The sequence below is a fragment of the Leucoraja erinacea genome, chromosome 32 (assembly GCF_028641065.1).
Source record: "Leucoraja erinacea ecotype New England chromosome 32, Leri_hhj_1, whole genome shotgun sequence".
Lineage (NCBI taxonomy): Eukaryota > Metazoa > Chordata > Chondrichthyes > Rajiformes > Rajidae > Leucoraja > Leucoraja erinaceus.
In genome coordinates this window covers 14,375,448-14,395,182 of record NC_073408.1, presented here as the reverse complement: position 1 = coordinate 14,395,182, position 19,735 = coordinate 14,375,448, and the positions used below count along the sequence as shown (strand labels likewise).

At 41.5% G+C, this 19,735-nt stretch overlaps 1 long non-coding RNA gene across 1 annotated transcript; it reads right to left on the bottom strand.

Moving 5' to 3' along the window:
* Positions 1 to 11,054: 11,054 nt before the first annotated feature.
* LOC129712207 (uncharacterized) lies at positions 11,055 to 18,625 on the bottom strand. The gene is made up of 3 exons (XR_008726012.1): positions 15,115 to 18,625; positions 14,007 to 14,031; positions 11,055 to 12,365 (listed from the first exon to the last, which is right to left on the bottom strand). It is a non-coding gene; the product is annotated as an uncharacterized LOC129712207 (long non-coding RNA).
* Between the last annotated feature and the right edge of the window lie 1,110 nt (positions 18,626 to 19,735).

Below are 19,735 nucleotides of genomic sequence, written 5' to 3'. Positions count from 1 at the left end.
TATAAATAATCAACATTTTCCAAGCACACTATTGAATCGGAGTACCTAGTCTAATGATCGTATTCCCAGTTGCAGCAAATGGTGGTTCTAAGCTGGGGATGGCCTATTTATACACTACACCATCAGAAAATAAGTATGAAGAAATAATCTTATCTCATCTTGCTGGAGATAAGTGATGGATAATTCATAATGGTTGTGACGTTTTAATCTCAGATTCCAATTGTAACAGTAACAACGACATTTGTGACATCATGTTTCGTATATGTCTGTATCTGTGTCTTGTGAATTGTGCATTTGTCACGGGTGAATTTAAGAATAGTTCTAATGTCGTGTTGCATGTAATGTTCCTTGGGACAGATGCTTGGAAATATGTACATAGAGATTTTGGGGATCTAATCACTCCTGTTGCATTCTCAACATGTAATCAATGTATCTTCAGAAGCTGAACAGACTCTTGCATTAATATTTAAAATCTGTGGAATTACATTTTTTGTGATAAAGTTGCAGGTCAAAGCAAATTCAAAAAATGAATATATTTTGTCTGGTTCTCTGCAAATCAATCACCGTAGTGTGATCCACAACCAATAGCCTTGAAACGAAATACCCTAAGGACTTGTTCTTCAATGTTTGGGCTAGACCAGGCCGACCTGTGAGCTACCAAGATACTATCAGCACGTGTCCTGCCCCACCAGAGGCTCAAATGCCCTCGAACACTGCGACACATCTGACTTACAGACTCTGCTCTTCCTTCCTGCATACAAGAAGAAACTGAATCAATAGGATTTGGTATTGAAAGTAGAACAGTATTTGTCTGAATAATGGCTAGATCTCACGGTGCGACCTGATGCAAGATCTCTCCCGAGTGAAGTGGTCGTGGTCCAGTAAGAGTTCCGCAAGAGTTCCGCACGATATAGCGGGAGGTAGATAAAGAGTTCCCACGGTACTCTGCAATTCTGTCATTTTTGCGAGTGACTTGTCCGTCTCCCGATCTTTCCCGTTAATCGTGAATGAACATCGTGGTCTGTAGTGTAGTTAATCACGTGGCACAAATGATGTTACTTTGTTGTCACACACTATTATAGGTTTTTTTCACCGGAGCCCTTTAATGAGCTGAAGAATAATCTGTCTTTTTTTAGACAAATGTTGTTTTGTATGATGCACCTTCTCTCAATGTGCAAGAAGTCGTCTTTTTATTTTGTCAAATATGAATAAACACTGTATCTCACATTGACCGTGATGATTGTGTTATTTTATGATCTACTGAGAGGTGAAACTTTCAGTCTGAAGAAGGCTCTTGACCCGAAACGCCACCCGTTCCTTCTCTCCAGAGATGCTGCCTGTCCCGCTGAGTTGCTCCAAGATCTTCAAAGGACTGACCTGGACACACTCTCTCTCCTCCCACCCACACACACACTCTCTCTGGAGAAAATCAGCGGGTGCAGCGGGGCCAAAACGTTGTCTATTTCCTTTGTTCCATAGATGCTGCTGCACCCGCTGAGTTTCTCCAGCATTCGCGTGTGTGGGTGGGAGTTGGGGGGGGGAGAGAGACATAAGGCAGCCTGAAGAATGGGTCGCCTGTCCATTTCCCTCCGTAGATGCTGCCTGGCCCGTGGAGTTCATCCATTCATGCCTGTGTGAGAGGAAGGGAGGGAGAGAGAGAGAGAGAGAGAGAGAGAGGCACACACAAGGTGAATGTGAAATCTCACCTGCCTGTTTCAGTGACAGACACCCACCGCCACTAAATGAAGACACCCCCATCTGTCTCCCCCTCCTCTCCCTCGACTCCCCCACCTTTCCCTCCCAACTCCAGTCCCGTCCCGACCCCCTGGGAAACTGAAGGTTTCCCGCTGTAATTAAAGAGTTCCCATGGTAGACTGTAAAACTGGGACCCTGGTTCTGGACTCCCCCAACATCGGGAACATTCTTCCTCCATCTAGCCTGTACAATCCTGTAGATACGATTAGACAGGTATCTAGTTATTTAATTCAATTAATGATTTCTATCGCCCAGCCTCTCATCTTTCAATCGGGTTCGGCCAGGAGGGATCTGCAGATGCTGGATTAAAACGAAGATAGACACAACATGTAGCTCAGCGGGACAAGCAGCATATCAGAAGGGTCTCGACCCGAAATGTCACCCATTCCTTCTCCCAAAAGATGCTGCCTGCCGTCGAGTTACTCATTCTCTTTAAACCGGCATCTGCTGTTCCTTCCGACATATGCACAAGAAATAGGCAACTTTTCGGGCCGAAACGTTGCCTATTTCCTTCGTTCCATAGATCCTGCTGCACCCGCTGAGTTTCTCCAGCATTTGTGTGTGTGGGTGGCAGTTGGGGGGAGGGGGGGGAGGAGGGGGGGGGGGGGGGGTAGAGAGAGATAAGGCAGCCTGAGGAAAGGCTCGCCTGTCAATTTCCCTCCGTAGATGCTGCCTGGCCCACGGAGTTCCTCCAGTTAGAAACTGCTTTCAGACAAAAAGAGACACAAACTGCTGGAGTACAATAGCTCAACAAGTGAGAGTACAATCGCTCAGCAACACTCAAAAATGAAAAAGAATAAAAATGTGATTATTTAACCTCCCTTCAACTATTTTTGTGTTTCAGCATGAGAGGGATTATAACATTAGAGACATTCCTCTTGTAGTGATGTGTTAATGAAGAGTTGCAGACATCAATCTGATAGTAAAAAATATATGTATTTAACCTCACCTTATGCCCCTTCTGTCAAGCTTCCGGGTTTGCCGTTTGCAGGAGTTCCCACGGTACTCGTAAGAGTCATTACGGATATTGCACGGATATCGCAAGGATATCGCACTGGCATCTGCACTCATACAATGTTGCAACGCTGCTCAAGACACTCTTGGAGAAATTCAAAAATGTTTGAATTTTCTCCCGACCTTACCAAGTCACACGACTGCCTGCCGTCAGCGCCACGGAGGTCCTCGGTGGTCCACGAATGCCGTACAGCTATCGCAGAAGGTTCCCACGATGTTACACTCTTGTTAGGTCTTGCTTCAGGTCGCACCGTGAGATCGCCCTTGAAACATGAGCTCCTACGTTACTGTTTGAGTCGGTGGACTGGTCCATGTTCAAGCACTCGCCCCTAAGTGGGTACACTGGTTTTGTCACAGGGTTCATCAATAAGTGTTTAAAGGACTGCATGTCACAGATGTCAATCTGGGTGTTCCCCAACTGGAAACAATGGATGAACTGTGTACAAGAAATCTAGGTAGCACCATCACAAAGACATCAGGAATCCCAAGAGACGAAACCACAAAGAGACTTGATTCTGCCAAACCTTGCATGCTATAATGGACTACCAGCCAGAATCACTAGCAATGACATTCCCCTTTCAGACGAACACCAGATCAGTGGAATTATGTCACCCACCCCCTTGGGTGTTCATGTACTACACCTAGCAGATTTGCACCTGGGCAGAAGATACAAACGTTTAAAAGCATGATTCACCAGATTGACAAAGCTTCTTCATCAATTTTATCAAACATTTGAAAGGACCACTTCCAATCTACTTGTTACAGCTCATGTACTTCCTTTAATCTGCAATTTCTCTGTAATTGTAACACAATATACACCACTCTGTTTATGTTCTCTTTTGCATTACCTGATGCACTCATGTATGGTGTGATTTGCCTAGATAGCACCAAATCAAAGATGTTTACTGTACCTTGGTACACATGGCATTAATAAACCAACATCAATGTAAATATCAATAGGATGACTGCCTTTTTTATTTCAGCAGGTTGCTATTTACTTTGCCCCGACCAAATTATGAACGTTGTTTTTTTGCTTAAAATATTGTGATGGTTTACAAACAGATGTGCACATTTCTTTAGCCTGACAATCAGATTGCCAATCTGAATCAAAATCCACATCTGGTGAATAAAAATTGTTTAGATCTGACCAGATGTGGATTTTTTTTTTCTCTCTTTCATTTGATCCTGCAGTGCAGGGCCAAGAGCCTCTCCTGCACCTATTTTCCATTAGCACCAAGAGACAGACTGGTACCAAAACAAGCTTTGGTTTTGTACCCGATGCAATTTTTATTCTTTCCTAATGTCTGTTCTTCAAATTTAAAATTATAAATTGGAAAATTAATCTTTTATTCTCCAGTTTTCCAAAAAAGCATAATATGTATTTAATTAAATACTTGTACTTTACTTATTACTGTTAAACTATGTGCACAATTTGCATGTTTTGAACATTGTTGATATTAACTTTTGTGCTTAGAAACTTAAAAACATTTGAGAGCTAATATGAATTGTTTCAGACGATGCAGTGGTATGATTGAATATAAATGTGTGCTATGGTGCTTAAAGTATTTTAGCTCACAGCCTTTCCCAGCGAGGAACACTAAAGGGCCTGTCCCACTTACGCAACTTTTTTGGCGACTGCCGGCACCCGTCATAGGTCGTCGAAAATTGTCAACATGTTGAAAATGCAGTGGCGACCAGAAAGATGCTACGACTCTTTGGGTGACTAGGAGACTACTCACGACCATACAGGCGAGACCCTGGCGACGTGTCACGGGGTAAAGCCTGTATGGTCGTGAGTAGTCACCCAAAGAGTCGTACCTTGTTCTGGTGGCCGCTGGATTTTCAACGAGTTTAAAATTTTCAGCGATCTAGAACGACCTATGACGGGTGCCGGCAGTCGCCGAAAAAGTCGCGTAAGTGGGACAAGTTTGTTTTTCTTTTTGACCATACAAAGACTGCTGTCATCTTTAACTTTGGAAAACCTGCTGAAGTAAATTTGAAATTTGTAGAATTTCTGCTGAAATAGACTTAGTGCAGTTTTCCTATGAAGCCTTTTAAATTTGCACATAAGATCGCAAAAGTAAAATATAACTGATGCTGAAAAGATAACTTGGTAGTAAACAAAATTGATGGAGTTTGAACAATGTCTATGGAGAGAGGACCTGAGATGGCATTTCATATTTTTTCTTTTACCTGTAAATGTTTTTGACCTAAGAATGAACTGTGTGATTTACATTCTATGCATAGTATTTTGCTTTTAATTAATGGAGAATTTGTACACTTGGGGACAATTTGGTATTTAAAATGTCTTGCAAAGTAAGCCACGAGTAAACTTTACATTAAAAGACCACATGCTAACTGGGTCTAGCCATGTTGGAATCCATGGCTAACCAGAGAAATTATATAGATACTGAACGCAGCCCACAAGTTTAGTACATTTCTTGCTATTCCTACAGATTCACATCTGCTCAATTACTACTTTCAATTAAAAATTGGAACACGTCATGTTATAACATCTTACCTTCTTTTGTCTGAATTGAGTAACTCTTTAATTGCTCTGAAGAAGGGTTCTAACCCTAAACGTCACCTATTCCTTTTCTCCAATGATGCTGCCTGACCCAGCATTTTGTTACTCCAGCATTTTGTGTCTATCTTCGGAACAAACCAACATCTACAATTCCTTCCACATGGTTTATCGTCTAATCCTTGATAATTTCAATTAAGAATCGTAAATGATAAAGGAATTAATAATAATTTACTTTTGAATTAGATGGTGATTAATGTCACATGCAAAAGACATTTAGGCTATTAATTCAATTATGTGTAATGTTGATGCATCAACCCCTATTAAATGCATTCTTAAATGTACTCTTTGTAAACCAACAGTTTATAATTGGTACTTCAATACCAGGAAATGAGATGTAATTATTAGTGTGCTGTTTTTGGTATTATGCATAGTACTTAGGCCAAATATGGTGCCCCAAAAAAATGCAATTGGTAATGCCTTTTAAGAACTTGTTATTTATGATTTGCACTCATTCATGTTGATAAACTTAATCTGAATCCTTTGTAGTTAAGAACTGGCACCCCATCCATTCTCCACAATCCCTCCAATTCCCTCTCATCTCTGTTGTAGTGACAGTCGGCACTAAAGAGATCTCTCCACGAGAACTGTGGCTGCCATGGAGGTGATAGAGAAATGTTTGAGGTTACGGAAAATGAGGTTGGCAGAATCGAGGATAAGGAAGGTTCATTGATTTCCCAACTATGGAGTGGGAAAATTGGTGCCTATGTTCACAGTGGCCCCGAGTACCTGAGCTCAATGGCAGCACTAAGTCCAGAGATTGTAGCTCTATCATGGTTACCAGTTCATAGACCTCTCGATCTCTTATAGATGACCTGTGGGTCACATTATTTCATGGACAGTTGACTATTGCATCATGATATAATCCTCATTTTGTTGTGTTTTCTTTACAAATATTGTAAGTTATGACCAGAAATTATTTCACAAGTGAGACATGATGGATGCATTGAAGTCAATCTTGACAGAAAGTGCTAATGGAATGATCATAAAGAGGAAATGAGAGCAATCTAAAAGAGGCACAACATGTTTCAAGTTGCATCCTGTTTATTGAAAAGAAAGGCCAAAAAAGGTTGAATTCCCACGAACATGTGTTGGATAGTCAGTGAAATGTAATTTTTTGGGGGGCAAAATAAATGATGCTTTGAAAATAACCACAGCAGCTTTTCCATTATACACACACTGATTGTTTCCTTGAAGGCAGATAAAGTTCTCAACTTTTTCTGAAAGTAATTAAAGATGCTACCCCGCATGTATGTTATTCCCTTCTCAAATCACACGGTAGGAAAGGTTTGAAATGTTTCTTCTGCTCAAATTATGATTAAATTAAAAATAATTTTCTTGAAGAAATGTGGTTTCGATTTTGACGCAGACAATTGGACGAAATCTCACGAGTTCTGTATCCCTGTTCATCTGTGCAGTTTCAATTTTGCGATTGAACTGAATGACTGGTGTCCGAGCCTTTGCAGTTTGAGCTCACAATGTCTAGCCCCAAATCTAATGAAAACATCAGATTAATTAATGAAAATGAATTTCTAGAGTGAAATGCATACCTGCTCCTTTACTCGATCTAGGCAGGCAATGTTAGTCATTTACCAAATTAAAGATAAAACACCATTTGCTTTTTGTATTGCTTTTGTACGGTTTTCGTAAATTGCTTTCAGTCTGACTGTAAATAGCAGTCTTTAACACTGGTCATCATTTTCCAAATCCAGCTCAACTAAAATTAAACAGCTAAAATACGATGGCAATTCACTTGTAGATCTGGTAAGTGCAATTTCAAATTGATACACAAGAAATGCTGGAAGTGCTCAGAATCCAAGACCTCTGTTCCTCCCTCCACAGCTGCTGTTGAATGCTGAGTTCATTACGTTGAAACTTAAGTTCAGTTTCTTGATCCGTGGCTTCTACCTGACCTACGGGGTCAAGGAAAAGGCATTCACATCTCGGCCCTGTTTCCACCAATCTTTCCACCATCACGCACAAGAAATGACAAGACAGACACCATTATATGCAGATGCCGAGCTCTGGCTGAACAACTTCTAATCTTGTGTGTGGACTCGATAAGAAGAAGAACCTGACCTAATGAGCATCTCCAATGTTTTCCATGTTTACTTCTGATTTCCTGCAGCTGCAGTTTTTTGCTTTCAAGAAGAATTGCATCTCCAATTCTATGTATGAATAATTACTTATTAATTCAGTCACTTTGGTATTGCATCTCCATGATGTTTATTTACATAACCTTTATTTATGCATCTACAGGAAGTGGCATTCACTGCCAATGGTCAGTGGTGACGCGTGTCACTAAAGCAGCCATATCTGAGCCGTTGAACTGATTGGCTTGCTGGATGTTTTCAGAAGGCAATTAATATTGAATCATATTGCTATGGGTATGGAGCTCCATTGGCCAGATGGGAATTCCTCCTCCAAAAGACATTAATGAACCAGTCGTTTTATTTTCTTATGTAGCAGAAGGGCGGCAGAGTGGCGTGACGGTAGAGTTGCTACGTTACAGCGCCAGAGTCCCACGTTTGATCTTGACTGGGTGTTGTTTGTGCGGAGTTTGTAGGTTCTCCTGTGACCGTGTGGGTTTTCTCTAGGTGCTCCGGTTTCCTCCTATGCTCCAAAGATGTGTAGGTTTGTAGGTTAATTGGCTTCAGTAAAATTGTAAATTGTCCCTAGTATGTAAAATAGTGTTGGTGTACGGGGTGATTGTTGGTCGGCGTGGGCTGAAGTGCCTATTTTCACATTGGATATCTAAAGTCGGATGATTTGCTTAAGGGTATTGGAAAGCAAAAAGAAAAATGGCAAAAAGGCTCCCAATTTAAAAGGAAGGTCATCCAGATAATCTGAGTAATAGAAGGTTTGCACAGCTGCAAGGGAAAAATATCCATTCCACAGCACGGAGTGATTACTGAGCCCGTGACACTGACATAGATAATCAAGAACTCGTTTTTCATGTAATGATGTTTACTGCCAAATCTGGCTCAAGATCAAGGCAAAAACATGTTTTGTTCTTTGGCAGGTAAAAACCTAACCTTCCCAATGTGCCACAGACTTGGGACTTTAATTACCTGCAAAAGTTAATGTGACATGCAAATAGTCTTGGGTTCACTCCATTACCATAAAGTCATGAAAGGGTGATGTGTCTGAAGAAGGGTGTCGACCTGAAATGTCACCTATCCATGTTCCCCAGAGATGCTGCCTGACCTGTTGCATTACTCCAGCACTTTGTGTCCTTTAGTGTATTAACCAGCATCTGCAGTTCCTTGTTTCTACACCTTATTCCAAATCAGCATTCAAGGCAGTATCATAGTCAATTAGATTCCACAATTAAGGGCCTGTGGTTGCACTGTATGGCCGCGCGGGGCCGGTCCCACTTAGAAGCGCGGAGGGGTATGGAGTTGTACGGAGCCGGTCCCGACATCGCGCGAGGCTCCAAAATTCTTGCAGTGAACGAAATCTTCGCGCGCCAGCGGCCTGTCGTGGAACTGAAGGCCAAAGTGGGACAGACCCAAGACCCTGGTGTGACGCAACATCTCACCTTCAACAGCAGCAGAAGCAGGCAAATGATCGCCGAACTCAGCCTGGGGCTCGCGGCTATTGCGGTCCGGATCCGCACCCGCTTCTACTGCCAGAGCGGGGCCAAGAAAAATGGAGATGGACAGAAAATGCAGGAGTAACTCAGCGGGACTGGCAGCATCTCTGGAGAGAAGCAATGGGTGACGTTTCGGGTCAAGACCCTTCTTTTCAGACTGAAGAAGAGTCTCGACCTGAAACATCACCCATTGCTTCTCTCCAGAGATGCTGCCGGTCCTGCTGAGTTACTCCAGCTTTGTGTCCATCTTCAAATGATGTCACACGCTCCAGACGGCTGTGCGTACGCATGTAATTGCAGGCGCGGGGATTACAGGCGCCTGAACGCCATTACAACCGTGGACTGCTACCCGGTCCCACATCGACAGGACTTTTCGGCCCATCTGGAGGGCACCATCTTTTTCTGCAAGGTGGACCTGGTCCAGTGTTATCACCAGATCCCTGTGCGCCCGGTAGACGTGCCCAAAACTGCCACCATCACCCCGTTCAGGCTGTTTGAGTGGCTCCGCATGCCCTTCGGTTTGAAGAACGCAGCTCGGGTGTTCCGGCGCCTAATGGACATAGTCGGTCAGGGATTGAACTTTATCTACATTTACCTCGATGACATCCAAGTCAAGTCAAGTCAAGTCAAGTTTATTTGTCGCATACACATACGAGATGTGCAGTGAAATGAAAGTGGCAATGCTCGCGGAACAACAAAAACAACCAAACAAATTCTAAACACAATCACACATATTATTTTACGTAATAAATAATAGAAGGAAAAACGTTCTGTACAGTTAGTCCCTGGTGAGAAAGGCGTTTACAGTCCGAATTGCCTCTGGGAAGAAACTCCTTCTCAACCTCTTCGTTCTCACTGCATGGCAACGGAGGCGTTTGCCTGACCGCAGCGGCTGGAACAGTCTGTTGCAGGGGTGGAAGAGGTCTCTCATGATTTTATTTGCTCTGGAGTTGCACCTCTTGTTGTATAGTTCCTGCAGGGGGGTGAGTGAAGTTCCCATAGTGCGTTCGGCCGAACGCACTACTCTCTGCAGAGCCTTCTTGTCCTTGGCAGAGCAATTCCCGAACCAGATTGTAATGTTCCCGGACAAGATGCTTTCCACTGCTGCTGCGTAGAAGCACTGGAGGATCCTCAGAGACACTCTGAATTTCCGCAATTGCCTGAGGTGGTAAAGGCGCTGCCTTGCCTTACTCACCAGTGCTGAGGCGTGTGATGACCATGTCATATCCTCAGAGATGTGGACTCCCAGATATTTAAAACAGTTCACCCTATCCACAGGATCCCCATTTATACTCATCCTGGTCATGAACCGCTCCCAACAGGAGCACCTCGTACACCTGCGGATGCTTTTCCAGCGGCTCCACTACTCTGTCATCCCGCCAAGTGCCAGTTTGGACTCTGCATGATTTCATTCCTGGGCCACAACGTCACCTCGCAGGGCGCCACCCCATTGCCCTCTAAGGTGGAGGCCATCCGGCAGTTCCCCAGGCTGCCAACTGTGAAAGGCCTATAGGAGTTTGTCGGTATGGTAAACTTCTACCACCGTTTCATGCTGGCGGCGGCCAGAATCATGTGCCCCCTTTTCCAGTGCCTCAAGGGTGCAAAAGCGGCGTTCGCTGGAGCCACCATGCTGGTGCACCCACGTGGCCAGGAAGTACTGGCTGACACCATGTTCCGCCCGGCCCTCCCAGTGGTGGCACAGTTGCACCACTCCACCGCCTATCACCCCCAGGCAAACGGACTCATGGAGTGGTTCCACCGCCACTTGAAAGCGGCCCTGAAGGCATGGTTCACGAGTCCAGACTGGGTAGACCTGTTGCCTTGGGTCCTCTTAGGCATTTGCACGGCCCCCAAGGCAGATTTGGATGCATCGTCCGCCGAATTGGTCCACGACTCGGCTTTGCGCGTGCCCGGGGATTTACTCCATGCGGTTCGAGGGCACCCAGAAGACACCCCGGCGGTGTTGGCGGATCTCCGTCAGCGGGTGTTCTATTGGAAGTTTGTTTTTTTGATTTAACTGTCAGTAACTGCCAGTCTGGTGTCTACACTTGTGGAAGCAACATTATTTTTGGCTGTCTTATTCGACTCGCGTGACTCATTGTTTGTGTTCTAAAATAAAGAACTTTTCATGCACCCAAAAGTCTCGACTCGCCAAAACTAGTCGTATAACAATTTAGTTGATTTTGTTTGTCACTTTGCTTTGTAAACTGATAATGGGAATAATTGGCTTTTTTACTCAGCAACACAGCCCAGTATCTTCCCATTTGTATCTAACAGTTTCAGGATAATTAATGTCCTGGAACAAGTAACGATAAGGAAGTAACGGATTAATTTGTCTGGGTCAAATATTAAGCTGGAAACAAAGAAAACCTGGTAAATGTTATGGTTTCTTTTAATCGCAGGAAGCAGACACAGGCTGTTGAATGCAATGGAAGCTTGTTAACCTTTGTAAACAATTCCAGCCAATGCAGATAGACCTAATGGAACCATCTCAGTGAGAAGGAGCAGGGGGTGGGAGAGATCAGGAAAATGGTCAAACAAATATACCAAATGTCAATTTCAGATATCAACGTCTGAAGGTCTGTTGCAAGTACTTTTTAGCCAATCTGTGGTAATAACTTCAAACACAAAATGTCAGCTCATTTAGATCCATCACCTCTTGGAAGTTTATTGGCTCTTGATATAAAGTTTAAAAAAAATTAGCTAAAGCTATCCATGAAGAATAAGCCATTGCTTTATTACCTTTCAGCTGAGAGCACAAGCTCATGAGAAAATTATTTATTTGTGGGGGACCAATAGATTGGGGTGAATGGATAAGTTACATTTAGTAAAGAAAATGAAATCCACTTGTTAAAAAAAAAGACACAAAGTGTTGGAGCACCCCAACAGGTCAGGCATCATCACTGGAGAAGATGGATAGGCAACATTTTGGGTGTGGACAATTCTCAGATTGCCGAGAATGAGTTGGGGTGCCAGAGAACAAAGACTGTTCGATGTAACCAACAAAAGGGCAGGCATTGGTGGAGCACATGGCGACAAATTTAACTTGAAGAAAGTGCAAGGATTCAAAAAAGATGTAATTAAGAATGGAAAGATTCTACCAGGTGGAGAGGAATGTTAGTGGAGGGGAAATGGATTGGGCTCTGTTCAAGGAAAAAGTGGGGGCCATGAGACCTGGTGGGGGATGGAAGTGTAAAGAGAAATCCTCTTGTTCCTCAAGATATAAATAATTTTTTCAAGGATACACCACGAAATTGGGTTTCTACAAGAGAGCTTAGCAGAAAGATCCAACTGGCCTCTGTAAAACTATCATGTGCTCAGAATTCAGAAATAGCTATGATCTCTTTTTGGCTGTTAACATTTTCCGAAGAGTCACTTTTGGCCAATCGGCGTTGGTTCCTGTGTTGCTTTGAGTTCCTAATGAGAAAGAAAAATAGCAAAGTTGTGAGGAATAAGTTCCAAAATTATTCTGTGATTCTCAATTAAGAAGCACCCAGGAATATAAATCCAGTGATTATTCTCAGCTTCTTCCTCAAACACAACCCACTCTGTCACTCCACACAATCCATTTACTTTTTTAGGTTATTTACCAATTTGAACATCAGTACAAGCAAATTTTACTCAAAGTTTAATGCATTTTCAACTATAAAGAATGACAAAGGCAAGCCCATATTCTATGATTTATCTTCTGAAACTTCTTTCAAGTGATTCCTCAGGATCAATTTTGGACACTGTGAAGATATCCAGTTTATCTCCATTTTATCATTCTTTTTATCTGCTATGCACATCTGGCCATGTTACTCCCAGTTTACCTCCAGTTTTCTCAGCATGACCCGGATGTGTATATAAATGAAACATCGGAAGTTAAATGCAATTACAAAATGCTTTAATTGCAAGGGAATCTGAGTACAACCAGATTAGACACATTTGGTTCCAATTGCATACGAGTCTGGTGGGACTGCATCTGAAATATTATGTACTGGTCTGGTTTCCCAATCCAAGAAAGGATTTGCGTGATGAAGGGAGAGTAATTGATTCATGGAATGGTGGCATTGTCATGAGGAGACATTAAGCAGACTGGGCCTATACCTATAACCATATAACCATATAACAATTACAGCACGGAAACTCTCGGCCCCACAAGTCCGTAACAACTTTTTTTTCCTAGTATGCCTGCATCATACCATAACCCTGCATTGTGATACCAATGCATTGAGGAACTTCTGAAAAGAAAACCTATTATCATGAGGAATTTAAAAGTTATTATCATGGGAAAGTGAGGATGATGTTTCCCAAGACGAGCATGTTCTGAACCACAATAAAGAGGTCACCTTTCTGGACAGGAAGGAGAAGAAATTCCTTCACCTTGAGGATAGAGGTCTTTGGAATTCTTACCTGGGTGGAGGCTCAGCCAGTTGAGAGAGAGATGGGGAGATTTTGGGGATAATAAGGGATATGCAGGAAAGTTGTATTGAGATAAAAGATCAAGTCAATGATCGTATTGAAGAGTTGAACTGGTGCAAGGGACCAATGGCCTGCATGTGTTCTTGTGTAATGTGCAGCTTGTGTGAATGTGAATGCTTGCAACTTTTGGTACATTTTCTGAATTCCATCTGCTGTCCATCATCAAGGCCGTAAAATAATTACTCGCTATTTGCACCTGCCGCTGCTGACCTTAGCCCGTGATCTGACAAATCTCTCATCTGAATCTTTTTTATTTTCAGATGGGGCTGTTGCAATGTTCTCTGTCCAGCCCCATGGGCTTCTCTCACCTGTGGTTCAGCCAAAACCTGCTGTTAAAAGCATTTTGTCTTACACTAAACCTTATTCACCTTATTGTGTATCTATACACTGTGGATGGCTTGATAGTAATCATGTATTGTCTTTCTGCTCACTAGTTAGCTTTTCACTGTAGCCTGAGTCTGAGTTCCTCAAATCCACATTGCAGATTACCTCCTTGCTGTTGAAAACTTGCTTACTACTTAATGCATATTATTGGAGAAAAATTGTTCATCCATCATTTATATAAAAAGGATAAAATGCTATTTTAAGGCTTACCTCCATTTGCACAAGCAGTCCCGATCTATACAATAAAAAGGACATATTATTAGGGAAATTCTCCCATACGTCATTTTTTTCATCTGGAATCTGATTTTCATTATATAGAACATTTGTTTTATTCAATGCTTTGACACATTTATTGATAGTCGTAAAACATGGAAACAGGCTCTTCAGCCCGACCTATCAATGCTGACCAAGATGTCCCATCAAGGTAGTCCCAATTGCCTGGCCCAGATTCCTCTAAACATTTCCAACCTCTTTACCTGTTCAAATGTTTTTGAAATGTTGCTATAAAATGCATTTGGACAAGTACATGTGTGGTGCTTTTTGTTTACAGTGATGCAATAACACACCAGAATCCTTCACCTTCACAATCCTGCTGACTGCTGCTATTTGTATAACCTTGCTGATTGTTCCAAATTTTCACCAGGGAAATTCCATTTAAGAATCCTTCCTCTTAGTGACTTTTCAATGTCATGCAAGATCAGCTTGTTGATTTCAATTTCCTTCTTTCAATCATAATTTTCTAGTTTAAATCTCTGCATTTCAAAAATCAGCCCATTATCTGCAACTTTCTGCATGATTAATATTTAATTTTACCATCAACCTTTCAAATTATCACTTAATTTGACAACTGTTCTACACTGAGTAGAATGCTCATCCATCATTTTTGTAGGGCCATCTCTCTGAGTATTGCATGTTGCCACACTCTATTCAACTATAATAATGGTGCTCACCATCGCAGGAATACTTTATTCCATAGGTATCGTACCTTGAATTATTTTGTCATTCCAAATTATTTTACTTAAATAAATAATCACATCAAGCAGGGAATGGTATGAAATAACTGCAGATGCTGATTTAAATCGTAGGTATACACAAAATACTGGAGTAGCTCAGCGGGACAGGCAGCATCTCTGGAGACATAAAATGCTGATGAACAGTCTGAAGAAGGGTCTCGACCTGAAATGTTATCCATTCATTCTCTCCAGAGATGCTGCCTGTCCCGCCAAGTTACTCCAGCATTTTGTGTCTACCTAAGTGGTGAATGTTAACAGCTATTAAAACTTCTGCTTCACATTAGTTTGGTTACCAGTTAATTTACCTTTCCTGCAGCAGAGCAGTAACAAAATCACAGTCGTCACGAAGATGGGCACCGTTACAAATCGGACAGGGAAATGACCTGTAAGACAACAAAAAATAGGGTTTCTTATGGTTTGCATCAGTATAAAAGAACGCTAGCAAATATCAGTTAAATTGCCTTCCTTGCGTACCGATTCAGTACAGTATTTATATCATGAATTGCAAATTCATTTCTCATTTATGCTGCTGTAGATTCTCCATGCCATAATTTGTGAGATAGGATTGTACCAGCCCATCTAGGGTTAGATCTCTTATTGCCATGTTTACCAATGTCCAGTGAAAAGCTTTGTTTTGGATGATATCAAACCAGATCCGATATGCTGCACATAAATACAATCACATCAAACTCAAGCACAGTAAATAAAGCAAAGGAGAAGATGCAAAGTGCAGAATATAGTTCTCAGCAATGTAGCACATCAGTTTCATAAACAAAGCCCATGATAGTTGGAATTGGATAGTTATATAGACGAGAAAGGAATGGAGGGTTATGGTCTGAGCGCAGGTACATGGGACTAGGGGAGAATACGTGTTCGGCACGGACTAGAAGGGTCGAGATGGCCTGTTTCCGTGCTGTCATTGTTATATGGTTATAGTTAGTTTGCAGATGATATCAAGATTGCTGGGGTCACGGACTGTGAAGAAGGATGCCAAAGTTTACATTATTTTGGCTGCTTTTCTGAGGCAGAGTGTAGTGTAGATGGGATCAATGGTGGGAAGTCTGGACTGTATGATGGTCTGGGCTACATCTACTATTCTCTGCAATTTCTTGCAGCCTTGGGTAGAACTGCTCCCAAACCAAGCTGTGTTGCAACCCAACAGTAGGCTTTCTATGGTGCTTTTGTGGAAGTTTGTAAGAGTCATTAAATAATATTATATTATCAGAGTCATTGAATTAATAATATTAAAGGCAAGACAATTTAAGATCTCAACCATTTCTACTTCATTGATGGTGATTCGGGCCATGTTTTGCACCACACTTTCAGACATTGATAACTAGCTCGCTCATCTTGCAAACATTGAGGGAGAAGTTATTGTCAATATGTGTAGACTTCTGTCCATATTTTCCTAACACAATTTTACTAAGTACTCTATTTCCTTTCTTTCTTATCATTGTTCATGATCCAGCCCACCACACTGGTGTCATCTGCAAATTTGTGGATGGACTTTGAACCGAATTTGGCCGTACAGTCATTAGTGTATCGGGAGTACAGTAAGGGTCTGAGAAAGCATCCTTGCAGGGCACTGATATTGACAATTATTGTGAAGGAGGTGCTGTCAGATTGTGGTCTGGGCATCAGAAAATCAAGACTCATTGGAAGAATCCAAATGTTATTGATTTACTCCAATCCATTCAAATTGCAGTTAAGCCCCGTATACTTGTTGTATAATGTTGGCATAAAGTGAGAGGGGGAAAGTTTATTGGAGAAGCGAGGGGCAAGTTTTTTTTGGCACAATGTGATGGTGGTGGCGGGGGCCTGGAACACACTGCCAGGGCTTGTGGTGGAGGCAGCTACGATAGAGGCTTTTGGATAGGCACGTGGATATGCAGGGGATGGAGGGATATGGATCTTGTACAGACAGATGAGATCAGTTTAACTTGGCATCATGTTTGGCACAGACATTGTGATATACTCTTTTTTAATAGCTGACGTATCTGACCACGTTAGAATATTTTAAAAAATACCATTAATTGTGTTCTCACTAACACGTTAGGCTAGACATGTTAATTTGTAATTTCAATGTTCGATTGTTCTCATTGAATTTAATTCATTCCATCCACAATGTGCTTACCCTCTGAAATGTGGATGGTCATATAGATGAATGCAATTCAGGCTGCTTCATGTATGATTCACAAAGGCAAAATCAGGCAACTGAGCCTTCGTATCAACAACTAGGTAGCAATCCTAAGCTACCATCTACCTCATTGGAGACCCTTGGACAATTTTTTTTTTTTTTTATATATAATTTTATTTATTAGAAGTAAGTACAATACAGTGGTACCTCTCTACAGGTACCCAAAATTATGTTAACATATTACATTCTCTGTACAACTTCCTTTTTTTTTAAAGAGAAAAGTAAGAAGAGAAAAAAGGAAAAAGAGGTAGTGAAGAGTGAAGGATAGGCTAGTGTGCGTGAGTAAAAGGCAGATAAAGAAAATAGTGAAGAAAATAAATAAGTGAGGAGAGAAAGCAGGAGGGAGTTTATTCAATCGCCACAAGGAGATGATTTTTTATGTTCTCGATCGTCTTTCACCCATACCTGAAACTTTTAATTTTCACGATACTGTAGCTCCACATGAATCCAAGAAACCATTAAATGGGGACCAACTCATTAAGAATTGGTCTTGTTTGTCTATTAGGAGGAGTCTCATTTCTTCCAAATGTGCTGTGCCCTTGGACTATTTTTTATCAGACTTTACTGGACTTAATCTTGCACTAAATATATTCACACTATTCCCTTTATCATGCATCTATCTGTACAGTGTGGATGGCTCGATTGTAATCATGTATTGTCATTCTGCTTACTGGAAAGACCGTAGTGTAGAATATCAATGATTTGGCAGGAGCCTCAGTTGTTACAGGAGCCTGATTTTGCACATCACCCCTCTATAAATTAACAAATTAGAAAAATATTGTGTATTTGACCGATATAACGGTACTTACTTTTCCAATCTGATGTCACGTATACTCTCACAGAAGATTCTTTGGCGCCATATGAATTGTAAGCTCTGCAGATATACTTTCCATTGAAGGAATCATCGATCTTCTCTTTCTGCAGATTTGAATGACTTAATCCAATAGTCAATTGTATCCTTTCAGTTTGCTCTCCCGATTTCATCCAGATGACCGTGGATATTGGATTACTGTCCGTGGTACAATTTAGTTGAAGATACGACTGAGGTTCAACATAGATGATGTCTTGGAGCAGAGGCTGCAATTGATGCGCAATAGAATTCCTGTAATGTATTGCTGGCTGTGGACCATCTCAATCAGAACAGTGAAAAAGAAACGGCATTAGTCACAAGGGCAGCTTCAACAAAGCTTCGAAAGTACCACCTGTCACCCCTTTGTTATTTGCGCCTCATTTTTAGCCTGTTATTTAAAATAGATTTTGCATATTTGAAATACCATTTTGATTAACAGTACTGAATGTTTCATAAAATTGTGGAGGTTATTTGGCCAATTACTCCAGTGTTGGCATAAAACAAGAGTCCAGATTTTGCCCATACATTCCTCCATCACAAGAGTGAGGCCACGTACTAAGTGAAAGAACAGCACCTAATGTTCTGCTTGGGTAGCTTACACCCCAATGGCATGACATTGAATTCACGGTTATACTTTTCCTACACCATTTGGCCTAATGGGTGGCTTCAGAACCAACAAAGGCCATGAGAAGTAAATGCAAATCAGACTGGCAATTAATCAAAGAGTTGCCATGAAAGTTCAAGATTTGATGGTTTGTTTGGATCAGTGGTGGTGAGGAAGGCTGCAAGCTTAATAGTTTTTTTTTTTTGTTTTTTTTTTAAATTATTTTATTTATTAGAAGTTAATACAGTACAAAACAGTACAGTGGAACCTAATGGGTGGTAATACCGTAATCCAGAACCAATGTTAAAAGGCAAGACAAGAAAAAGAAAACAATGAGAAGAGGAAAAAGTAAAAATAGATAGTAAGATCAGAAAAACTGGCAAATATAAAAAATAAAAAAGAAAGAGGCAGAAAGTTAGCCCCTGAAAGTTTTTCAAGATTATTCGATGGTTCTGTTGAACTGGATCAGTGGTGGTGAGGAAGGAGACCTGCTTAAGATGCAAGCAATAGTTGACTGATAAGAAGTGCAATTGTATACAGTACTGTGTGAGTTTGTGTCATTTGAACATCCCTGTTAGATTTTAGCAATGTGCAGGTTAACTTTTGGCCAATAACCTTTCTCAATTTTCCCTTTCAAAACCATTCATTAATCAAGAGAATTACTCATTAAGAGGCAGATGAGGCTTTGTCCAATGTAATGTACTGGATATGATTATCTCAATTTGGTCTCCACTACATGGAGGAAACAAATGCAGATATAATGGTAGTTTTGATGAGCACCTGCACCTAGGTCTAGTAGTGATCCCCAGCTTCCTAGTATTTCCCAATTTATTTCTCAATTCTACTTCTATTCTGACCTGTGCATCAGTGGCCGCTCCACTCCCAGTAGTGATGCCCAACATAAACTAGAACAACATCTTATCATCTGTTGAGGTACTTTTGCAATCTTCCGGAATTAATATTACGCATTATTGCCATAGAGGGAGTACAGAGAAGGTTCACCAGACTGATTCCTGGGATGTCAGGACTTTCATGTGAAGAAAGACTGGATAGACTCGGTTTGTACTCGCTCGAATTTAGAAGATTGAGGGGGGATCTTATAGAAACTTACAAAATTCTTAAGGGGTTGGACAGGCTAGATGCAGGTAGATTGATCCCGATGTTGGGGAAGTCCAGAACAAGGGGTCACAGTTTAAGGATAAGGGGGAAATCTTTTAGGACCGAGATGAGAAAAACATTTTTCACGCAGAGAGTGGTGAATCTCTCGAATTCTCT